We start from the raw sequence: 8,483 nt of genomic DNA, 5'->3' as shown, positions 1-8,483 counted from the left end.
GCCTGGGACAGGACCCTTCTAGTCTCAATCTGTGCCCAAAGCTAAGACTGTCCCATAGCCTTCCAGGCCCACAATCTGCCAGGAGAGAGCTGGCCTCACAGGATTGCTCTCACTCTTAAGGTTCACAGGCCCACAGGAGGGACAAGCTCCAGTCAGAGACAAGACCAGCTAACATCAGACATAACAAGATGTCAAGAGGGAAGCACAAGAACCTAAGCAACAGAAACCAAGACTACTTGACATCACCAGAACCCAGTTCTCCCACCACAGCAAGTACTGGATATCCAAACACACTGGAAAAGCAAGATTTAGATTTAAAATCATAACTCATGATAATGATAGAGGATTTTAAAAAGGATATGAATAACTCTCTTAATGAAATGCAGGAGAACACAGGTAAAGAAGTAGAAGCCCTTAAGGAAGAAACACAAAAATCCCTTAAAGAGTTACAGGACACAACCAAAGAGGTGAAGGAATTGAACAAAACCTTCCAGGATTTAAAAATAAATGTTCTGATAATAGAAACAAACAAACAAAAAATCACAAAGAGAGACAACCCTGGAGATAGAAAACCTAGGAATGAGATCAGGAGTTATAGATAACAGAATACAAGAGATTAAAGAGAGAATCTCAGGGGCAGAAGATACCATAGAAAACATTGACACAATAGTCAAAGAAAAGGCAAAAAGTATAAAGCAAAAAGTCCTAACCCAAAACATCAAGAAAATCCAGGACACAATGAGAAGACTAAACCCAAGGATAACAGGTATAGAAGACAACAAGGATTTAAGGATTCTCAACTTAAAGAACCAGTAAATATCTTAACCAACATTACAGAAGAAAACTTACCTAACCTAAAGAAAGAGATACCCATGAACAAGTAAGAAGCCTACAGAACTTCAAATAGATTAGATAAGAAAAGAAATTCCCCCCATCACATAATAGTAAAAACACCAAATGCACACAACAAAGAAAGAATATTAAAAGCAGTAAGGGAAAAAGATCAAGTAACATATAAAGGCAGACAAATCAGAATTATACTAGACTTTTCAACAGAGATTATGAAAGCTAGAAGATCCTGGACAGATGTCATACAGACCCTAAGAGAACACAAATGCCAGCCCAGGCTACCATATCTAGCAAAACTCTCAATTACCATAGATGGAGAAACCAAGATATTCTAGGACAAAAGCAAATTTACACAATATCTGTCCACAAATTCAGCCCTACAAAGGACAATAGATGGAAAACTCCAAAACAAGGAGGAAAACTACACTGTAGGAAAAGCAAGAAAGTAATAATCTTCTTGCAACAAACCCAAAAGAAGATAGCAACACAAACATAATTCTACCTCTAACAATAAAAATAACAGGAGGGGTGGGAAAAGGCGGCGGGCGGGGGGGGGGGGGGAGCGGCTGTGTTCACAGCTTCGCAGAGTTCGAGGAGCAGACTCTTCCCTGGCATGGGGCTGCTGGAGCTGTGCGAGCAGGTTTTTGGCACCGCCGACCCCTACCAGGTGCTGGGCGTAGGGCGCGAGGCTTCCGACAGCGAGGTCCGACGCGGCTACCACAAGGTGTCCCTGCAAGTGGACCCCGACAGAGTAGAGGAGTGTGGGGCGCCGCCCACACATTCCCACGCTTCCGTCATTACAAGATGGCGCGGATATCCGGCTGTGGGGCGCCGCCCACACATTCCCACGCATTCGCCATTACAAGATGGCGCTGATATCTGGCTGGAGTTAGCAGTAAACAAGCCATGTGCGCACAGGCTGGGTAACTTTTCCGCCTCATGAGTTCCGCCTCTTCCGTGGCGTCATAGGGCCTGCTGAGTCTCAACCAATCAGGGGGCTCCGCGTCCAAGGCAAGGACTGATCCTTTTATAGGGGACAGGCTGGATAGCTCCTCTCTCTCTTCCTTTCTCTTCTGCCTCTTCTCTCTTCCTCTTTTCCTCTCTTCCTCTCTTCTTCCTCTCTTTCTCCCGTTGGTTTTTCGGCCGTCTCGTGGAGCTTGTTCGTCCTGTTCGTCTCCTTGGATCTCTTGGTTTTCTCCGTCTTTTTCGTTACGTGAAGCAAGTACCGGTTTTTCCAGATTAATAAAGTTTACCGCAGAAGGATTCTATTTTGTGTGCCGCGTCGTTCTTGCAGGCGAGACGGTTGCGCGGGACATCTGGTGCCTCAAACCCGGGAAATTCGACCACTCCATCGTCTGCACCACAGAATTCAGAACTGCGGGGAGATTAGTTCGGCAAGGTATGTCTGATCCTGGATCTTTCTTTAAGTTGGTTTAAATCTTCCACGGCCGTGTGAAGGGTCTGTAGAGGCTCCGGTCTTCGTCAGTGCAGTTTTTATTCTCTTCCTCTTAATTTCCTCTGTGTCCAACGGGGCTGGTGTTAATTTTGTGCTTAAGTCGGACGTAGATAAGCAGAGGCACCCCTGCGTTCCATAAGTCTTTGTAGATAAAAAAAAAGCGGAACGCGCTGAGACTTGCCTTTCAGTTTCGCCTTGGGCCGCCACGCGAATAAGCCGCGGGCATTACATTGCTGTGATGGGCTCTTCACACTCGACCATTACAGCCCTGCAGTCAATTCTTAAGCAGAGAGATTTAGAATTGCCCACCCACATCTTGCAGCGTTTTGTAAGAGAGGTTGAGCGTACTGCCCCTTGGTTTGCAGTTTCTGGGTCTCTCTCACCAGCCTCATGGAACAGATTGGGTAGAGAATTAAACTGTGCACAGAATGCTGGAAACCTCGGGCCCGGAACCATGGCCATTTGGACGATGGTACAAAATTGTTTAAGAGATGAGAGTTGTAGGCCCGCCGTCGCTGCGGGGCAAGAGGTATTGAGTGAAGCGCAGGATAGGCTATCAGAAGCCGAACAGAGTGAGAGAATGGGCGCGCGCAGGAAAAGGTATTATCCCCCTAAGGAAAAAGGACCTCCAGAAACGCGGTATAGCGGGAGAGTAGCTACCCACGAACCTTCAGATTATTATTCCCTTATGCCCTCTAATGTTAGGAGAAGGGGAGTCAGTTTGTACCCTGTAGAAGACTTCGAGGCTCTAGACATTGATAGCCCCGAGACTTCAGATGATGATTATGAGCGAGAAGGCTTAGACCCAGAAGAGGAGGCAGGGGTAGATGAAGGAGCAGCTAGTTATGAGGAAAAAGGATATTATCCTGACGAGCAGTATAGGCCCACGCGCTTGTCCCCAGTTGTCCCGACAGCGCCTCCTTTACCAGTAGCCCCTCCTTATGAGACACGTGCACCTTTAAAGGCCTTCTCATTCCTCCCAGAGAGAGTAAAGAAACAGGTGCGTCTTACATTATGCCACAAAAATTTGATGATTTTAAAAGAGGCATTTCCTATATTGTTACAGGCCCTAAAAAGTAAGGGCCTATATATTGCCACAGAAAAGCTCCAGATTTTTGATACTGGTCAATTCCTAGGGTCTGTGGTATTTATTCACTGATAAGATTGTCCCTCAAAAGCTCGAGATAAGAAGAGATCACCTCCACACTCTTAATGATTTTCAAAAATTACTGGGAGACATTAATTGGCTTAGACCTTTTCTTAAGATTCCTTCTGCTGAACTTAAACCCTTATTCGATGTTTTAGAAGGAGATCCGCATGTTTCCTCACCTAGAAGTTTGACCCCGCAAGCAGAAAGAGCGTTACAGTTGGTAAAAAAAGCTATACAGGATGCACAATTGGTTCGCATGGATTATGATAAACCTTTCTCATTATGTGTTTTTAAAACAAACCGGCTCCCTACTGCGGTGCTCTGGCAGCAAGGACCCTTGCTGTGGGTGCATCCTAATGCCTCGCCAGCTAAAATAATTGACTGGTATCCAGATGCTGTGGCGCAATTAGCGCTGAGGGGGCTAAAATCTGCCATCACGCATTTTGGCAGTGAGCCACAGCTGTTAATTGTTCCCTATAATGCCATGCAGGTTTCCACTCTTGCTGCCACTTCAAATGATTGGGCTATCTTAGTCACTTCCTTTTCAGGAAAAATAGACAATCATTACCCAAAACATCCAATTTTACAGTTTGCTTTAACTCAACTTGTAGTTTTTCCCAAAGTAACGTCCTGTAGTCCCCTAAAAGAAGGGTTAGTTATTTATACTGACGGTTCCAAAACGGGGCTGGGGGCTTTTGTGGTTAACGGTCAGGTCTACTCGAGGCAGTACACAGAAACCTCCCCACAGGTGGTAGAATGTTTAGTGGTTCTTGAGGTTTTACAACGTTTTTCAGAGCCTATAAATATAGTGTCTGATTCATCTTATGTTGTTAATGCTGTCAATTTGCTTGAGGCGGCTGGCATTATTAAACCGTCTAGCAGAGTTGCCTCAATTTTTGCGCAAATTCAAAATTGCCTTCTAGCCAGAAGATCGCCCTTTTATATTACTCACATTAGAGCTCATTCTGGATTGCCAGGACCTATGGCTAAAGGCAATGATTTGGCAGACAGGGCTACAAAAATAATTGCTATAGCCATGTCTTCGCCGCTAGAGGCTGCTAAAAGTTTTCACAAAAACTTTCATGTAACTTCCGAAACTTTGCGGCACCGCTTTTCCATTTCCAGAAAACAGGCTCGCGATATTGTTGTCAATTGCCAAAATTGCAGTCAGTTTCTGCCTGCGCCCCACTCGGGGGTTAATCCTCGGGGCATCCAGCCTCTTCAAATATGGCAAATGGACGTTACCCATGTCCCCGCCTTTGGTAAGCTGCAATATGTACATGTATCCATTGATACCTGTTCAGGAATAATTGTAGCCACTCCCTTATCTGGAGAAAAGGCCTCACATGCCATCCAACATTGCTTGGAGGCTTGGAGTGCCTGGGGTAAGCCAAAGTTCTTAAAGACAGACAACGGACCGGCTTTTACCTCACAAAAATTTCAACAATTTTGTAGCCAGATGGCTGTGACTCATCTTACAGGTTTGCCGTATAATCCACAAGGACAAGGTATTGTGGAACGTGCTCACCGCACTCTTAAATCATATCTAATAAAACAGAAAGGGGGGATTATGCAGGCCTTGCCCCCCGTGCCTAGGACCGCAGTATCCATGGCACTGTTCACCTTAAACTTTTTAAATCTTGATGACCATGGCCATACGGCAGCTGAAAGGCATTGCCTACCCATGGATAAACCAAAAGAGATGGTAAAATGGAAAGATGTCATAACTAATGAATGGAAAGGACCGGATCTTGTGTTGATAAGATCCAGGGGAGCTGTTTGTGTTTTTCCTCAGGATGAAAATAATCCTTTCTGGGTTCCCGAGAGGCTCACGCGAAAAACGGCAGAGACTCCTGATGACAGCCCTGCTCCTGACGCGGTGGAACCAGAGAGCCAGAGAAGAGACGAGATGGGCGATTCTGTCGGCATTCCTGAAACCAATTCCAGTGGAACTTGATGCTACAGTCTCCCCTAACCTTTTCACCCCCGATACTAACTTGGGTGGGGGTGGGACTCTTGGGAGCAATCCTTTGCTGCAGACTTGCGTTGCTTCTCTGGCTGGTTTGTAAGCTCGAGGCCCAAACAAAAAAGAGACAAGGTGGTTACTGCCCAAGCGCCTGTCGCTCTAGAACATGCAGCATCAGCCGATATCTGTTTGTCTTTGCTTAAGCAGTAGGTCGCCGGCCAGACAGCTCTTGCACTCCTAGAACTTCGGTTCATTGCACAGGATTAGAGTGTCTGGTTTGAGCAGCCCATGAGGGATGCCGAGCTTAGCATCGCACTGAGAAACCCCTGGTCGCGGGGTATTCTCCGGGAGATAAGCCATTTGTATGAGGGTTTCCTGCCCCAGTGTCCCTCCCTCAGAAAAACGGCAGAGTGACAGGTCAGGTGTACTGCGGGCTACAAAAGGCCTAGCGGTTACTCCTGTACATGGTCTTTATACACCTTAATGAGGATTTGACCTCTATCTCCGCCCTCCTAATATGGGTGTCCTACTTTGCTCAAAGTATAAAAGATAGGGGGAGATGTGGGGCGCCGCCCACACATTCCCACGCATTCGCCATTACAAGATGGCGCTGATATCTGGCTGGAGTTAGCAGTAAACAAGCCATGTGCGCACAGGCTGGGTAACTTTTCCGCCTCATGAGTTCCGCCTCTTCCGTGGCGTCATAGGGCCTGCTGAGTCTCAACCAATCAGGGGGCTCCGCGTCCAAGGCAAGGACTGATCCTTTTATAGGGGACGGGCTGGATAGCTCCTCTCTCTCTTCCTTTCTCTTCTGCCTCTTCTCTCTTCCTCTTTTCCTCTCTTCCTCTCTTCTTCCTCTCTTTCTCCCGTTGGTTTTTCGGCCGTCTCGTGGAGCTTGTTCGTCCTGTTCGTCTCCTTGGATCTCTTGGTTTTCTCCGTCTTTTTCGTTACGTGAAGCAAGTACCGGTTTTTCCAGATTAATAAAGTTTACCGCAGAAGGATTCTATTTTGTGTGCCGCGTCGTTCTTGCAGGCGAGACGGTTGCGCGGGACAGAGGAGGACCAGAAAGAGGACGCCACCCGTCACTTCCAGATCTTGGGGAGAGAATACGCGGTTCTGAGTGACAAGGAGCAGAAAGCTGTGTACGATGAACAGGGGACAGTGGCCAAAGACTCTGATGGCCTCAGCGAAGACCGGGACTGGGATGCGTATTGGAGATTACTCTTTAAAAAGATATCGCTAGAAGATATTCAAGCTTTTGAAAAGACATACAAAGGCTCCGAAGAAGAGCTAAAAGATATTAAGCAGGCCTATCTGGACTTCAAGGGCGACATGGATCAGATCATGGAGTCTGTGCTTTGTGTACACTACACAGATGAACCCAGGATAAGAAACATCATTCAAAAAGCTATTGATGCCAAAGAGGTTCCATCCTACAATGCCTTCGTCAAAGAGTCTAAGCAAAAGATGAATGCAAGGAAAACAAGGGCTCAGGAAGAGGCTAAAGAAGCAGAGTTGAGCAGAAAGGAGCTGGGACTGGAAGAAGGAGCGGATAGCCTGAAAGCACTCATCCAGAGCAGACAAAAGGATCGGCAAAAAGAAATGGACAGTTTTCTGGCTCAAATGGAAGCAAAATACTGCAAACCTTCCAAAGGAGGGAAAGGAACAGCACACAAGAAGGAAAAGAAGTAATGGAGTTTTTCTCTTCACGGGTTATGTCAGTGGTACTGTGTAGACAAGGTAAAGGCAGCCATTAATGTAACCTTTGAGAGAACTTGTTTGTCCTGCCTAAGCTAAGCAGGATTCATCAACCTGATCTTAGTTTCTAGAATTCACCTAACACTGTGAGGGCTTCACGTGAAGGATGTGCAGTGGTGATGGAGGGTGGGTTTGACATTTGCTTCTGTGGGCCTTGTACCCAAAGAGCTCTATCTAGAATATTGGTTTCTGTGGGCTGCTCTTGCTGATGTGCATGCACTGAAGAGATACTCTACCTATGGAGAACACCCTCAAAACACTTGCTGAACAGCTGTCTTCTAAGTAAATGCCACTGTGATTTGGTCTTAAGCCTAACAGATCTTTGCTTGTTCTACTGTTAGGTTTGTCTTCTGTCCTTGCAGTAGATGTGGGTATTCATATTATTACAAACTTTTTTGGTAAGATTGTATATGGCTAAATAAAGAAACAATGACAAAGAAAAAAAAATAACAGGAAACAACAGTCACTATTCCTTAATATCTCTTAGCATCAGTGGAGTCAATTTCCCAATAAAAAGATATAGACTAACTGGATATATAAACAGAAACCAGTATTTCTGCTGCATATGGGAAACGAATCTCAGTAACCAAGACAGACACTACCTGAGAGTAAAAGGATGGGAAAAGTTTTTCAAGCAAATGGTCCCAAGAAACAAGGTGGAGTAGCCATTGTAATATCGAGTAAAATTGACTTTCAACCAAAAGTTATCAAAAAAAAAAAAAAAAAAAAAAAGGGAAGGAGACTTCATATTCATCAAAGGAAAAATCTGTCAAGATGAACTCTCAATGCTGAACATCCATGCTCCAAATACAAGGGCACACACATTCATAAAAGAAACTTTATTAAAGCTCAAAGCATACATTGAACCACTCACAACAATAGTGGGAGACTTCAACATCCCACTCTCATCAAGGGACATATAATGGAAACAGAACCTAAACAGAGACACAGTGAAACTAACAAAAGTTATGAACCAAACGTATTTAGCAAATATCTGTAGAGCATTCCATCCTAAACCAAAAAAATATACCTTCTTCTCAGCACCTCATGGTACCTTATCTAAAATTGACCATATAATCAGCCGCAAAACAGGCTTCAACAGATATAAGAAGATTGAAATAATCACATGCATCCTATTGGATCATCATAGACTAAAGCTGGTCTTTAGTAACAACAAAAACAATGGAAATCCTACATACACATGAAAGCTGAACAATGCCCTACTCAATGACAACTTGGTCAAAGAAGAAATAAAGAATAAAGAACAAGGAGCAGAGAAAGCACAAGATGAGAAAAATGAGGAG

The 8,483-nt window shown here is 45.0% G+C and overlaps 1 pseudogene across 1 annotated transcript; it reads left to right on the top strand.

The window, feature by feature from the left end:
• The first annotated feature begins 1,462 nt into the window (after window positions 1-1,462).
• Window positions 1,463-7,200, top strand: LOC308427604 (dnaJ homolog subfamily C member 9-like; annotated as a pseudogene). Its single transcript has 2 exons — window positions 1,463-1,610; window positions 6,476-7,200. The product of its transcript is annotated as a dnaJ homolog subfamily C member 9-like (transcript).
• The last annotated feature ends 1,283 nt before the right edge of the window (window positions 7,201-8,483 follow it).

This window comes from Micromys minutus (genome assembly GCF_963924665.1).
Source record: "Micromys minutus genome assembly, chromosome: 11".
In the NCBI taxonomy this organism is placed as follows: domain Eukaryota; kingdom Metazoa; phylum Chordata; class Mammalia; order Rodentia; family Muridae; genus Micromys; species Micromys minutus.
The sequence above is the reverse complement of the archived record's forward strand: the minus strand, read 5'-3'. Positions and strand labels throughout refer to the sequence as shown.